The sequence below is a fragment of the Megascapheus bottae genome, chromosome 11 (genome assembly GCF_031878675.1).
Source record: "Megascapheus bottae isolate mThoBot1 chromosome 11, mThoBot2.hap1, whole genome shotgun sequence".
NCBI lineage: Eukaryota > Metazoa > Chordata > Mammalia > Rodentia > Geomyidae > Megascapheus > Megascapheus bottae.
Window position 1 is genome coordinate 59,880,887 of NC_143519.1, and position 14,519 is coordinate 59,895,405.

The following is a 14,519-nucleotide window of genomic DNA, read 5'->3' on the forward strand; positions in this document are numbered from 1 at the left end:
CTGTTCTTCTTAGTGATTCTGAATTTGGACATTCCTTTGCATTTGTGTCTCACTGCTCTCACTATAGGCTTGGCCCAGAACAAGAATACAAGGGTACAAGTCCAGTAAATAACTGCATATTAAACAAGGCTGCATTAATCCAGGCTTTCACTTTCACTTAATCACCATGAGCTAAGCATTTCCTTAATATTTTACCATGAATGCTTCAGAACTAGCAAATTCAATACATATAAAAGACTAAGTATCAAAACCTTTTTCCTACCTTTGCAGTTAAAAATGTGCCAGTGGCAAGAAGTAGAATAGATATCATTGTTCCTGTTCGTCCTAGAAAAGAGCAGAAATGAGTTCAAGAAACCTTTGTTCCAGTGTAAAAATACACTCACAAATACGCATTTGGTATTGGTACTGTTTCTTCTGAAGTGTTGCTGTCTCAAAATTTCCAATTGAGAAATAGTAAGACTTTATTTTTCATTAATGTAATGAAAAGAACTCTGGTCCTCATGTATAATTCCAGATTCCCAGGTGGGAAGATCAGGATGGTTATGATTCCAACCAGCTTAGGCAAAATAAGCAGGACCCCATTCTCAACCAGCAAGATGGGCCGGGTGCTTCACATCTACAGCCCTCATTGGGAGGGAGACATAGAAACGGGTTTCAGACTGATGCCAGCTCAGGAAAATGTAGGATACTTTATCTAAAAAAAGCATTGAAGCAAAACAGAGCTGAGCATATACCTGAAGTGGGAGAATGCTGGCCAAGCACGTGCCAGGTGCTGAGTGCAAATGCAAGCAGGAACCCACATTATCAACTAGAACTATAGTCCCTATGTAATTGTATTATTTGAATTGTATTGTGAACATTTGCAAACATAAGAATATAGAGAGACAAGCATAATGAATACGCATATTCCTATTCCTCAGATTATGTAATTCTAAGTATTTTGCTGTAGTGTTCTTGCTTACTTTCTACCTCAGCTTACATGCCTGCTTTTCTCTCTTCTCCCTCTCTCTTTGCCTCTGCCTGGGTGTGTGTGTGTGTGTGTGTGTGTGTGTGTGTGTGTGTGTGTGTGTGTGTGATAGTGTTTTGTAGCAAATACTTTGACAAGTATAGCAAGTCCTTGACTTCTTCCTGCTTCAAATCACTCATCCACTAAGTCTCTTCTGTTACCTTCTACTTATATCTTAGTTTTGTCCTACAAAATTTAAGTTTGAAAATATGTTCTTTTCTCTTTCTATATTCATCCTTATAATCTAATTTTTAACATACCCTTTCACCTGAAAAGTACACATTTTTCATCAGAGAAATCAACATTGCATATGTAACCCAGCTTACTAGCCAATTCCTTAGCCTTTGCCTTTTCTAGCTTGCCAATTTGAGTCACATATTTTGGACTGAGGACATGCCTTCCCAGTGAGGATGGATCTCATCGTGAGTATATGTCTTGGGAGCTTCAACTCATGAACTCCTTTGGCTTCTTTTGATCAAGAGAAGGTACTCTACCAATTCAGTCATATTATCTCTACTTCTAGCCTTTTGTTTGTTAAACAGAGACAACCATCTTAGGGATTTTTTTTTGCCTGAGTTGCCACAAATCTCACATTCCTGAGTAGCATGGGTTACCAGTGCCTGGGTGAAACTTTCACATAGGCAAAAACAAAGTATCTTAAATGCCAGGTGAGAAGTCATTCATGTTGAGGTCTGGTTCTCAGAAGATATGCAAATGGCTAATTGATACCTAAAGAAATGTTCAACTTCTTTAACCATAAAGAAAATACAAATAGAATCTGAGCTGATTTCATCACACCAAGGCAGAATGGAAGTCATAAAAAAAATAGCAAAGGCTGGCAAGTATGGAACAGAAAGGTGAGAATGAACTATATTAGTATACTGTTGGTTGGTTTGAAATTAGTCTATCCACTAGAGAAATCAGTATGGAGGGTCTTCTTCAAAACACTAATCATAGACTTACTTTGTAAGTTTTATAGGTCTTATAAGTTACAAGGTAACTTCTCATTTTATAGAATATCTTGTTTGTGACTTTGGATGTGGTGAGCTCTGTGTGTGTGTGTGCTGTGTGTGTGTGTGTGTGTGTGTGTGTGTGTGTGTTTCATACGTTTTACTACAGAAAAATCTCAAACCAACAATTTAATGGTACAACTTAAAATGCTGGAAAAAGAGTACCAAACCCAACCAAAATCTAGTAGAAGGAAACAAATTATTAAAAGTAAAGCAGAATCAAATGAATTAAGAATCCAAAAAACCCCAGAATCCACAAACAAGGAGTTGGTTCTTGGAAAAAATTAACAAAACTGACAGACCCTTACCAAATCAGATCAAAAAATGAAGGGAGAACACCTAAATAAACAAAATTACAGACAAGAAGGGCAATATAACAACAGAAATTACCAATATCCAGAGCATCCCAAGGGATTACTTGTCAAATCTTCATGCCAACAAATTTGAAAATCTAGAAGAGATGGACGAATTTCCAGCAAATATTGAAATAACCAAACTGAAGCATGAAGATCTAAATCTACTAAACAGACCCACTTCAAGTAATGAAATAGAAAAAGCAAGAAGAGACCTCTCATCCAAGAAAAGCCCAGGACCTGAAGGATTCATAGCTGAAATCTATAAGGCCTTCAAAGAAGAGCTCACACCAATACTCCCCAAAATCTTCAATGAAGTTAAAAGTGAAGGCTCTCTACCAAACCCATTCTATGAAACCAGCTTAACCCTCATGTCAAAACGAGACAGGAACTCATCAAAGAAAGAGATCCAGAGACCCAGTTCTTTAATAAATATTGATGCAAAACTGCTCAACAAAATATTGGCCGATCAACTTCAACAACTCATCAAAAAATTATACACTGTGATCAAACAGGACTGATCACCGGGATCCAAAGCTGGTTCAATACATGCTAGTGGGTTAATATAATTCATCACATCAAAAGTAGCAAGGACAACAATCACATGATCATCTAAATAGATGTAGACAAGGCATTTAACAAGATCCAACACCCCTTGATGCAAAAAGTTCTGGAGAAAGTAGGAATCATGGAACATTCCTCAGTATATCTTACACCACCACCCTACAAACTAGCATAAAAGTAAATGGAGAAAAGGTAAAGCCATTTCCTCTGAAATCAGGAATGATACAAGGATGCCCACTTTCTCCACTCCTGTTCAATACAGTATTAGAATTCCTAGCCAGAGCAATAAGGCAAGAGCTAAACATAAAGGAAGTTGAAATAGGGAAGGAGGAAGTGAAACTTTCTCTCTTTGCAGATGACAGGATTCTTTTTTTCCATACATCTTTTATTGTAATTGATAGAAGGGTTACATTATATTTATCAGATAAAAAGTGCATTACTTCACAAACTTTGATACCATTCTCATGTCATGGTCCCCATTTCCCTCCTCCATCCCCCCATTCATCTTGATTTCCTCCCTTCCCTATCCAATTTCAAATGACCAGTTAAGTATATATAAAATATATCAGATAACAAGGTGAAATATTGTAATAATATGAGATAACCAAGGGACAGCAAAAGAGATGAGACATAACATGGTACATTAAGGACAACAATCACTCATTATATGGCTTTTGTTTCTACATCCTGGAGGTGCTTACTAGATTTTGTTCTATTGTAAATCTCTGCTAGGAGAGCCCAAGATTTCTACTTATTATGACAAATGAGGGAAACCATTGAGCATATATTCCTTTGAGTCTGGCTTACTTCACTTAATATGATTTTTTCTAAGTCTTTCCATTACCTTACAAGTGGGACAATGTCATTATTTCTGACCTCAGCATAGAATTCCCTTGTGTATAAACACCACATCATCTTGTTGATCCACTTATCAACTGAGGGACATCTGGTTTGGTTCCATATCTTTGCTATGGTAAATAGTGCTGCGATGAACATTGTTGGGTTCGTGGATTTAGTATGTCCTTGTTTCTGGACAATTGAGTAAATGCCAAGTAGTGGAATTGCTGGATCATGGGGTGATCTATGTTTAGTCTTTTGAGGAGATGCCAAACTGCTTTCCATAGTGGTTGAACAAGTTTGCACTCCCAATAACAGTGTAGTATTGATCCCTCCTGGCCACATCCCCTCCAGCATCGGTTGTTACTAGATTTCTTGATCCTGGCCATTGTAACTAGAGTGAGGTAGAATTTTAGAATTGTTTTGATTTGCATTTCTTTCATGACCAGAGATATTGAGCATTTCTTCATGTGTCTATAGGCCATTGTTATTTCTTCTTCAGAGAAGACTCTCTGTAAGTCTTTGGCCCATCTTTTTTTTTTTTTTTTTTTTTTTTTTGCCAGTCCTGGGCTTGAGCTCAGGGCCTGAGCACTGTCCTTGGACTTTCTCAAGGCTAGAGCTCTACCACTTGAGCTAGAGCTCAGCACCACTTCCGGCTTTTTTGTATGTATGTGGTACCAAGGAATCGAACCGGGTCTTTGTGCATGCTAGGCAAGCACTTTAACCACTAGGCCAAACTCCCCGCCTTTGGCCCATCTTTTAATGGGATGGTTGTTAATTTGGAGATTAGTTTTGGAGTCATTCAATTTTTTGAGCTGCTGATATAGTTTAGATTTGAGGACCCCAAAATACAAAACAAAACAAAACAAAATTAAACTAAATCATAGACAAGAATGCAAATACCACAGCAGAAATTACCAAGGTACAGAACATCATAACGGAATACATTTCTAACTTTATGCCAACAAATTTGATGATCTAGAAGAGATGAATGAATTTCTAGCCAATATTAGCATACCCAAGCTGAACCAAGAAGACCTAGTCCAAATAAACAGACCTATGTCAAGTCCCGAAATAGAAATGGCAATAAGAGACCTCCCATCCAAGAAAAGCCCAGGGCCAGATGAATTCACAGCTGAATTCTATGAGGCCATCAGAACAGAGCTCACACCAATACTCCTCAAGCTCTTCAATGAAATTGAAAGTGAACACTCTTCTGCCAAACTCATTGTACAAAGCCACCCTAACCCTCATCCCAAAACCAGATAGGGACTCATCAAAGAAAGACTCATCTCTTTGATGAATATTGATGCAAAACTGCTCAACAAAATACTGGCCAACCATCTTCATCAACTCCTCAAAAAATTATACACTACGAAAAAAAAATTATACACTATGCTCAAACAGGATTCAGCACAGGGGTGCAAAGCTGGTTCAATAGACGCAAGTAAATTCCTATAATTCAACACATCAACAGGAGCAAGGGCAAAAATTCCATGATTGTCTCAAAGGCATTTGACAAGATCCAACACCCCTTTATGCTAGAAGCTCTGGAGAAACTAGGAATCCATGGAACATTCCTCAGTATAATAAAGGCTGTGTATGACAAACCCACAGCTAGCATTATACTTAGTGGTGAAAAGCTAAAGCCATTTCCACTAAATTCAGGAATGAGACAAGGATGCCCACTCTCTCCACTTCTCTTTAACATAGTATAGAATTCCTAGCCAGAGCAATAAGAAAAGAAGCAAGTAGAAAGGGGATCCAAACAGGGAAAGAGGAAGTGAAACTTTCCCTCTTTGCAAATGACATGATTCTTTATTTAAAGAAATCTATAGATTCTACTTGCAAGTTGCTTGAGCTGATTTGAAACTTTGGCAAGGTAGCAGGGTATAAAATTAACCCTCAAAAATTAACAGCCTTCCTGTATACCAGCAATGAGGGGACTGGGGCAGCAATCAGGAAAGCAACTCCGTTTGCAATAGCCTCAAGGAAAATAAAATACATAGGAATTAATTAACTAAGAATGTAAAGGACATTTATGATGGAAACTTCAAAAACCTGAAAAATGAAATTTAAGCAGATCTGAAGAAATGGATAAACTTCCCATGCTCCTGAATTGGAAGAATTAACAACATGAAAATGGCAATCCTGCCAAGGGCTATGTACAAATTCAATGCAATAATCATCAATAGCCCAATGTCATTCTTTAATGAAATTGAAGAAGAAATCCACAATATCATATGGAATAATAAAAGACCCTATATAGCAGAAAGAGCAACTCTGAAGGAATATCAATATCAAATTTCAGACTCTATTACAAAGTTGCAGTAATCAAAACAACTTGGTACAGGCACAAGAATAGGACAGAGGACCAATGGAATCAAATTGAAGGCCCAAAAGTCAACGCACAAACCTATGGCCACTTAATCTTTGATAAGGGAGCCCAAAAAATAGAATGGAAGAAAGACAGCCTCTTCAACAAGTGATGCTGGCAGAACTGGTTAAGCACCTCCAGAAAATTAAAGTTGGTACCTTCTATGTCACCCTACACTAGGATTAGTTCCAAATGGGTCTTAAAAACTTTACAAGAAGGAATGGGAGATACACTAAGTCCCCCTGGCACAGGTTGAAACTTTCTTAATAAAGACCAAACAAGCACAAAAAATTAAATATAGCTAGGACAGAGGGGAATGCATTAAATTGTAGAGCTTCTGTACGTCAAAGGACATAGGTAGCAGGTTAAATAGAAAGCTCACAGAGGAAGAGAAGATCTTCACTAATCATACAACAGACAAAGACCTCATATCTAAAATATATCTACAGCTAAAAAAATGAATCATTCCAAAATTAAGCTCCAAAGAAATAACCATCCTATAAAAAGATTGGCCAAGACTTAGAGTCTTCTCTGAAGAAGAAATAAGAATGGCCTATAGACACATGAAGAAATGCTCAACCTCTCTAACCATAAAAGAAATGCAAATCAAAACAACTTTGAGATTCCACCACACTCCAGTTTGAATGGCATGATAAGGAATGCAATAACTACAGATGCTGGCTGGGATGTGGCCAGAAGGGATCATTACTACACTGTTGGTGGGAGTGCAAACTCGTTCAACCACTATGGAAAGCAGTGTGGCAGTTCCTCAAAAGGCTAAACATAGATTACCCCATGACCCAGCAATTCCACGACTTGGCATTTACCTAATAGTCCAGAAACAAGGACATACTAAAGCCATTAGCACAACAATGTTCATTGCCACAATATTTACCCTAGCAAAGGTATGCAACCAACCCATATGCTCCTCAGTAGATGATTGAAACACCAAGATGTGGTATTTATACACAATGGAATTCTATGCCGCCATCAGAAAGAACGACATTACACGATTTGTAAGGAAATGGAAAAACTTGGAAAAAATCATATTAAGTGAAGTACTGAAAGAAACATAGGCTCAATGGATTCCCATTTGTAATAATTAGTATACATCTAGGATGCCCCTAGTTGAGGAATACAGTAGCTCAAATCCTGCAGACATAATGCCATATAGGATGAGGCCAAATTAATGGACTACCAGGACATGGAAACAAGAGCTTAATTATAAGTGACTGTTATTGTAATGTATTATGTTCTTCTCTCTACTCTTGTGTTGCCCTTTGGTTAATCTCATATTGTTACAGTATCCCACTTTGTTACCTGGTATATTATCTAGATGTTTACTTGTGTATTTGATATAGGGGGGAAAAATCAGGGGAGGGGTTGGGCAGAGGGAAATGGGGACAAAAACATGAGACGGGATATAGATGTGTGAGAAGTTTGGCACCTTCTATCTGGCAAATATAACTGTAACCCCTCTATACACTAAAATTTTTAAAATAAAGTAGATAATCAGCTGAGCAAAGAGGTATATGCTATGGAACCAGAGAATCTCCAAAATGGGTTAAGAAACAACACAAATAGCAAGACAATACATTAACCTTTCCTAAAGCAGGACAAAGAGGGAGGTATGGTGGCCATTTCTGCCATTCAGCACACAGAGGTAAGGGCAGGAAGATAACAAGCTTGAGACTAGGGAAATCCTGACTCAATCAAAACCAAACAAATGCTCACAAAACACAAAGCCAGCCATAGTGGCTGTATTACTAGCTATTCAGATATAGACAATGGGGAGGTTTGTCATTCAAGGCAAGCCCAAATCTATACAAGAATTCTTCTCAAGTAAAAAGTAGAGCATCACAGTACGTATCCATGAAGCCAAGTGTGTGAAAAAGTTAAAGAGGGTCGCAGTCTAGGCCTTTCTGGATTCAGGATGAAAAGTGAGAACCAATGTGAATAATGACTAAAGCAAACAGGTATGAGGAATGTAAGTGGCTCCAGTAGTAAAGGGCCCCAGGACGTGTGAGGCCTTGGGTTCCGACCATAGTAATGCCAAGAAACAATACAAAATCACCCCACACTCCCAAGAATCAAAAGGCAGTGTGGTAGGACACAGTACTTGGAAAGACATTTCTGAAAACGAAACCTTAAAGTGGCCAACAGATTTATGAAACAATTCTCAATGTCAGTAGGTAACGGGGAAGAGCATCTTAAAAGCCCAAGGCGAGAATGCATTTGTCAACTAGCTTCATTCAGCATTCCCCATTGTATATAAAGAGGAAAGTATTACATTTACATGATACACAAGTGCAGCATTGTCAGCTAAAGAAGAAAAAGGCATCGCTGCAAATGAGATACAAATGCAATACCATCCTGAAGTTGAACACTGTTTGGGGGAGGCAGGTATACATGGGTAAACCAAAATGGAAGAAACCCATATAATCAGCAATTAAGGGAAGTAGCTCATTGTCCTCCCTTCTTTACATTAGTTTTTCCTTTGTTCTTCCCTCCCCTTCTCTATTTTCCTTTTAGTATTCTTTGCTTCTTTCATCCTTTAAACACAAGATTAATATGTTAGCAATGATGAATCTATCTGAGGAGTAGCAGTAGGTATCTTCCTACTGCCCGTCAATATTTATTCTCAACTATCTTTTTACAAAGGAGACAGAAAGGAAAGCATCATTACCTTTTCCACCTTTGCAGTGAATTATGATGATGTTGTGAGGATCCTTGGATAACCAGGCAATGACTTCTTTAGAGAAGGAAACCATCTCTCTGGTTTAACAAAAATTTTTAGTTAATTAAAATTCATTCCCAAATTTCAAGCCCAGTGAATTTAGTGCTTTTCTGACCATCAGTGTGGCATCAGACTTACTCAAGAGTGGGGACATTGTGGTCATCTACCATTATTCTCTGCACACGGTGATGAAAATATTTTGGGTCATAAGACCGTTCGCCTGAAAGAAATGAGATATGTGTCAGAGCTGTATGCCTACTGACATGAAAGTTAGGAACGAAGTTTAAAATTTCTCTTAGGAATTCTTATCTCCTTTCCATTGTTCTAAAATGATTTTTAACATCACCAGCACAAAGGTCCTGAGAGGAACACAGGCAGACCAGTGGACCAAAGAGCCAAAGAGACATGAAGGACGTTAGGGACAGATTCTTGTCCTTAAAGACTTTTTCATCCCAAGTAATCTAAAATCAGCTCATGCTTTATATTCCTTACCTTTAACCTTCTAACAGAGTGATTATTCGATCTTCCAGACTGCATATCCTATCATCCTGCATTCTGCTTATTCTATCTTCTAGACTGCTTATTCTATCATACTACATAGGTACCACTAAGCAGAGGTTAATGGTGCTGTCTAAATGCTCAGTCCGTGAAAATATCATTAAATGTTTATTCTGACAATAAAATGCAATAAAAATGTACATAAAAATCATGATTGGTAAATCAGGGGACAGTGAAAGGGAGACAAAAACATGAGAAGGGGTATCACGGTTTGAGAAGTAATGTAACCATTACCTAAAAAAATCTAACTGTAACCCCTCTATACATTAACCCTAAATAAAGTACAAAAAAAAACCCATACCACCATAAAAAAATCTAGACAGGTGTTAATGTCTAGACAGGAGAAAAACTGAAGACAGACACAGCAGAGAAACTGGGGGCACATTCTTCTCTTTCTTCTGTTTTCTTTTGTCGTTTCTCATCATGCACCTTGTTCTCATCACCAACCCTTTCTGGTGGATCATAGAACATACTTGCTGAATTGTCTGTGATACAATCTGGCATGAAAGGCAGGAAGAGTTGATTGAGAATAAGAGCACGAGCAGATCTTTCCTGAGTACTTCCTGTGTAAGTCTGCCTCTTCGGTCTCACTGGCCCATCTCTTTCTTAGGGAATGTGCTGCCAAGCTCACACAGCACCAGTGCATTACAGAGATTTCTGATCTGACTTCTTACTACTTACTATTTACAATTAAATGAAAGATACCCAAGGTGACTTTCTTACATATCTACAGTAGCAAATATATTAAAGTGATATACATACTACAAAGGTTGTATACAAAATAATGCTCAGGATGTCTGGTGTTGAAGAAACGAGCCACTTCCTAAAAAAGATAAATACATTCATAAACTATATTGTTGAAGGTGGCTCCTTTGTACAACTACTTAAAGATACTAGTAAAACATGCTGTCTACTTTTGAAAACGCTTTCTCACAGCTTTAATCTTCTGATTTTCTTCTTCTTCAAGTCTGCGAAATGCTTCTTTTGACCTAAGAGTATACACTAGCTCCCCCCTTGTTCTGAAGGACAAAGCAGCCAAGCATTCATGCCTTCTAATTCTTGTCTATCTCCAGATAGACCCTCATATTAAACAGGAAGGTATCGGAGGCATTAAGGTAGGCATGTTAAATCTGTCCAAGTCTCAGTCTGAATGACCTGCCCTTAGCCTTTGTCTCTGGAGGCCTGGCCAGTGTTTATAGTTCTGGATTTTTCTCTTCAAGATGACAAGAAAAGGCATTGTGTTTGGAAAGCAGTCTGCCTTTTGCAGTTTTATAAATCCTGTTCTTCCTGGATCCCTAGATATCTATGAAGTGACTGCAAGGGAGCATGGCTAAGATCAAGAACACATTGTATTTTCCAGCAAAAGTAGCTTTTACTTGACTTAGGGGCAAAGGGACATGGCCTGACTGCATACAGAAGTGGCCAGACTTGTTGATGCTTCCTCACTGTGTTTGTTTCTCCAGTAACTGTGGCTGTGTCCCACGCATCTGCACTCTGACCCTTTTCTTTCTATATTCAGTGTTGTGCAAAATACAATGCTGAAACCTTCTTCCCTTTGAAGGACAAGCAGGAGCATATGACCTGCTTAGCCTCCTCAGGAATTAAGTTTGTTCAGTGTTATGTTTATGATGTACAGATCAACACAAAGTACAATGTTTACCCTCATTGTTTTCAAACTCAAATATTTAAAGTCATATGAGCTATAAAATGTCCACTCAAAAACTTCCAGCTGCCAAATTTACATCTCTTCCTCCAGCTTTATTTTGTCATAGTTGCATGTTTTCCTTTCTACCAAATGGATTTGCAGAATATAATGCATTTCATGACACTTTGGAGCAGTATATAACACTATACTTTCTGTGCGTGCATTTTCCATAGATCCATAAATATTAATCCTATTTCTAAAAGAACAACCAGGGCACAAAACTAGAATTTCTTTTGCTGGTAGAAACTCAGTTACAAAAGAGCTACCATATGATTCTACTATGAGAAACTCAAGAAACATTAAAACTGATCTATGCCAATCAAAAATCAAAAGAACACTTTCAGTGTTTGAAAAGTGATTATAAATGCCAGAACATTGTCAACAATTTGATAGTGGTGTTCATTGCATGCCCTCATACATAATTGCGTTAATAGACAAATGTAAGATGAGGGCAATGTGGAATCTGCATCAGTAAAGGTTTATTTATATAAGCATGCATTACATAATGATAGTTTTTCAGTTAAACACCAATTGTTTTTTTGTTGTTGTTGTTTTTTGCCAGTCCTGGGATTGAGCTCAAGACCTAAGCACTGTCCTAGGACTTTCTCAAGGCTAGAACTCTACCACTTCAGCCTCAGCACCACTTCCGACTTTTTTCTAGGTATGTGGTACCGTATTGTTCTTTATTGATACATACGGAAGAATAAATGTCATGCATATTACTAAGTATCGCATGAGATTTTGAGACACACACATGTATATGCGTATACACATACAAAAACACATACATACATGTACATAAATCAGGTTAAATACAACTATTATGTCAAGCATTTGATAACATCATAGTGAAACTTTAAAATACTTTGTTCTTTAATAATATATAACACAATGCTGTTGTGTGTAATCAATCTACTGTGCAACAGCTCAGCGAAAAGTTACCTCTTATGTCATTATAACCTCTTGCTCATTGATCAACCTTTGATCAAACCTTCCTCCTTCTGACTCACCCAAGTTTCTGATATTCACTAGTCTAGCCTCACCTTCATTGAGATCAATGCTTTTTTATTTCACATATTCCATACTTGCCATTTGGCTTATTTTATTAACATATAACTTCTCCTTTTGTGTTATTGACAAAGACAGTTGTTTGCAGGAGTAAACAATGCACTATCATGTAGAGGTGCCACAACATTCACCTTGGAATGGAAACTTAAGAGGTGGATTTCATCCCTTGGCTATTCACTGCTGAGCAGTGAGTTTTAACCAGGGGTACATATGTGTCTGCCACATAATGATCTCTTTAAGTCGCATCAATACCCAGTCGAGGTATGATTGGATCCCAGGATCATTGAAGTGTGATTTGTTTGAGAATCTTCACACTGTTTTCTTGAATGTCTATGCTAACTGATATCCCCATCAATAGCTTGCCATGGGCCATCTTTCTCCACAAGTTTACTAGCATGTGTTACCTCTTAACTATTCAATAATTGTCATGCTTGTGGAATGTTGCAGTGCTATCACATTGTGGTTTCCACCTGCATTTTTCTGATGATGAGTGAGGTTCTACATTTTCTCTTACACTATTTTTTTTTACCAATCCTGGGGCTTGAATTCAGCGCCAGGTACTCTCCTTGGATTTTCTCAAGGCTAGGGCTCTACCACTTGTGCTACAGCACCACTTCTGGCTTTTTCTGTGAATGTGATACCAAGGAATGGAACCCAGGGCTTCATGCATACTAGGAAAGCACTCTACTACTAGGACTTGCTCGCTTGTCTCATAAGAATTGTGGAGCATTTATTATTTGCCTTGTGTGTGGAAAGAGACCTTTAGTCCTGAGGCTATGTTTGGATAACTGATGCCCAGCTTACACAACAGTACTCTTATGGGATGAAGCTGCTGAGAATTCCAGGAACTTACTTCAAGTACATTCATTGATGTTCACACACTGAGTGATCACCCATCAGAGCATTTCCTGTCATTGACCACTGAATGTAAATACATTATATATGAACCCATACACAGATCTCCAATTATATTTCATTAAGGAAAAACAGTAGGAATTACTACAGGAATTCACTGTATGTGAATACATATGTACATATATCCCTAACCCAAAATTTTATGTACTTTCTTAGTAAGGAGCTTCAAGGGGCTTAAAATTAAGTTAGTCACTTACAGAGCCAAAAGTGGGATTTCCCTTATTTAATTATCAGGGAATCTATGTGAAAGAACATATATATTTTTAGACATGGCTTTCTTCTCCCTGAAAGACTACATATGGGGACACAATTCCTCTCATCCTGTGATGGAGCCTATTTTCTGATCCTTGAATCCAGACTGCTCTTGTAATTCATTTTTGTCTTAGCTAATGAATTCAAGGCCACTCACACTCACTTGAAGACTTAGTATTAATGTAATTACATTCATTTGCTTGCTGTTCCTAAGGCCATCTCAATGGTCCCCAAGATCTAGCTGCCTGGGAGAAGAGACATAATAACAGAGAGGCAATCAGAAAAGCCAATTCAGATTAGCTAGTCCTCAGATGAGCGGCAACTCATCAGAGATGCCCAGATCAGCCCAGTGAAGTAGCCAGTCCTGTATCTAATCATTGGAACCACTCCATTAAGCCCCATCCAAATGTTCAAACCACTCTATCTTGAGATAAATAAATGGGTGCTCTTACTAATCAGTAGGACCTCCAGGGCTTCGCATAAACAAAAGCAAGTTGATACCATGCTTTTATGATTTTTCACCAGAAAGAATAAAATGGTAGAACACTGCTTTGCCTGGGTCAACACTAAGCTCTTGAGTCTATAGAGTTAACTCTGTGCTGCACCACATATGCTTACCTGCATTGGATTCCTATAGAATGTATGTATCCCAGAGGATGGAAATGACATGGCGACAAGACGGTCTGGAAAGCAAAAGAATCCCTATTAGGAAAGTCAGTACAGATGGGAACAACAATAATAACAAAAATTATTTGTACATCTATCCAGGTTCTTTTCTCAGAGTACAAGAAGAGTTGATATGATAGTGATATAACCAAGATGATGCATTAAGATGAAGCAATAGAGGTCTAGGGAGGTGATTTTGTGGCAGAGCATTTGGCTTGCATGCAAAAACACTCTGAGTTGGATTCCTCAGGACAACATAAACAGAAAACACCAGAAGTGGCAGTGTGGCTCTACTGGTAAAGTGCTAGCCTTGAGCAAAAGAAGCTCAAGGACAGTTATCAAGTTCTGAGTTCAAGCCCCAGGACTGACAATACAATACAAAAGTAAATAAATAAGCTATGCAATATCATAATATCCTTAGGCTCAACAGGAACTTAGTGTTTGAAGCCCTCTTCCCTTAGCAAACCTGAC

At 38.1% G+C, this 14,519-nt stretch overlaps 1 long non-coding RNA gene across 1 annotated transcript; it reads right to left on the reverse strand.

The window, feature by feature from the left end:
• Nucleotides 1-269: 269 nt before the first annotated feature.
• On the reverse strand, nt 270-9,049 carry LOC150057220 (uncharacterized). The gene is made up of 3 exons (XR_016537156.1): nt 9,023-9,049; nt 8,834-8,922; nt 270-324 (listed from the first exon to the last, which is right to left on the reverse strand). It is a non-coding gene; the product is annotated as an uncharacterized LOC150057220 (long non-coding RNA).
• Nucleotides 9,050-14,519: the final 5,470 nt, after the last annotated feature.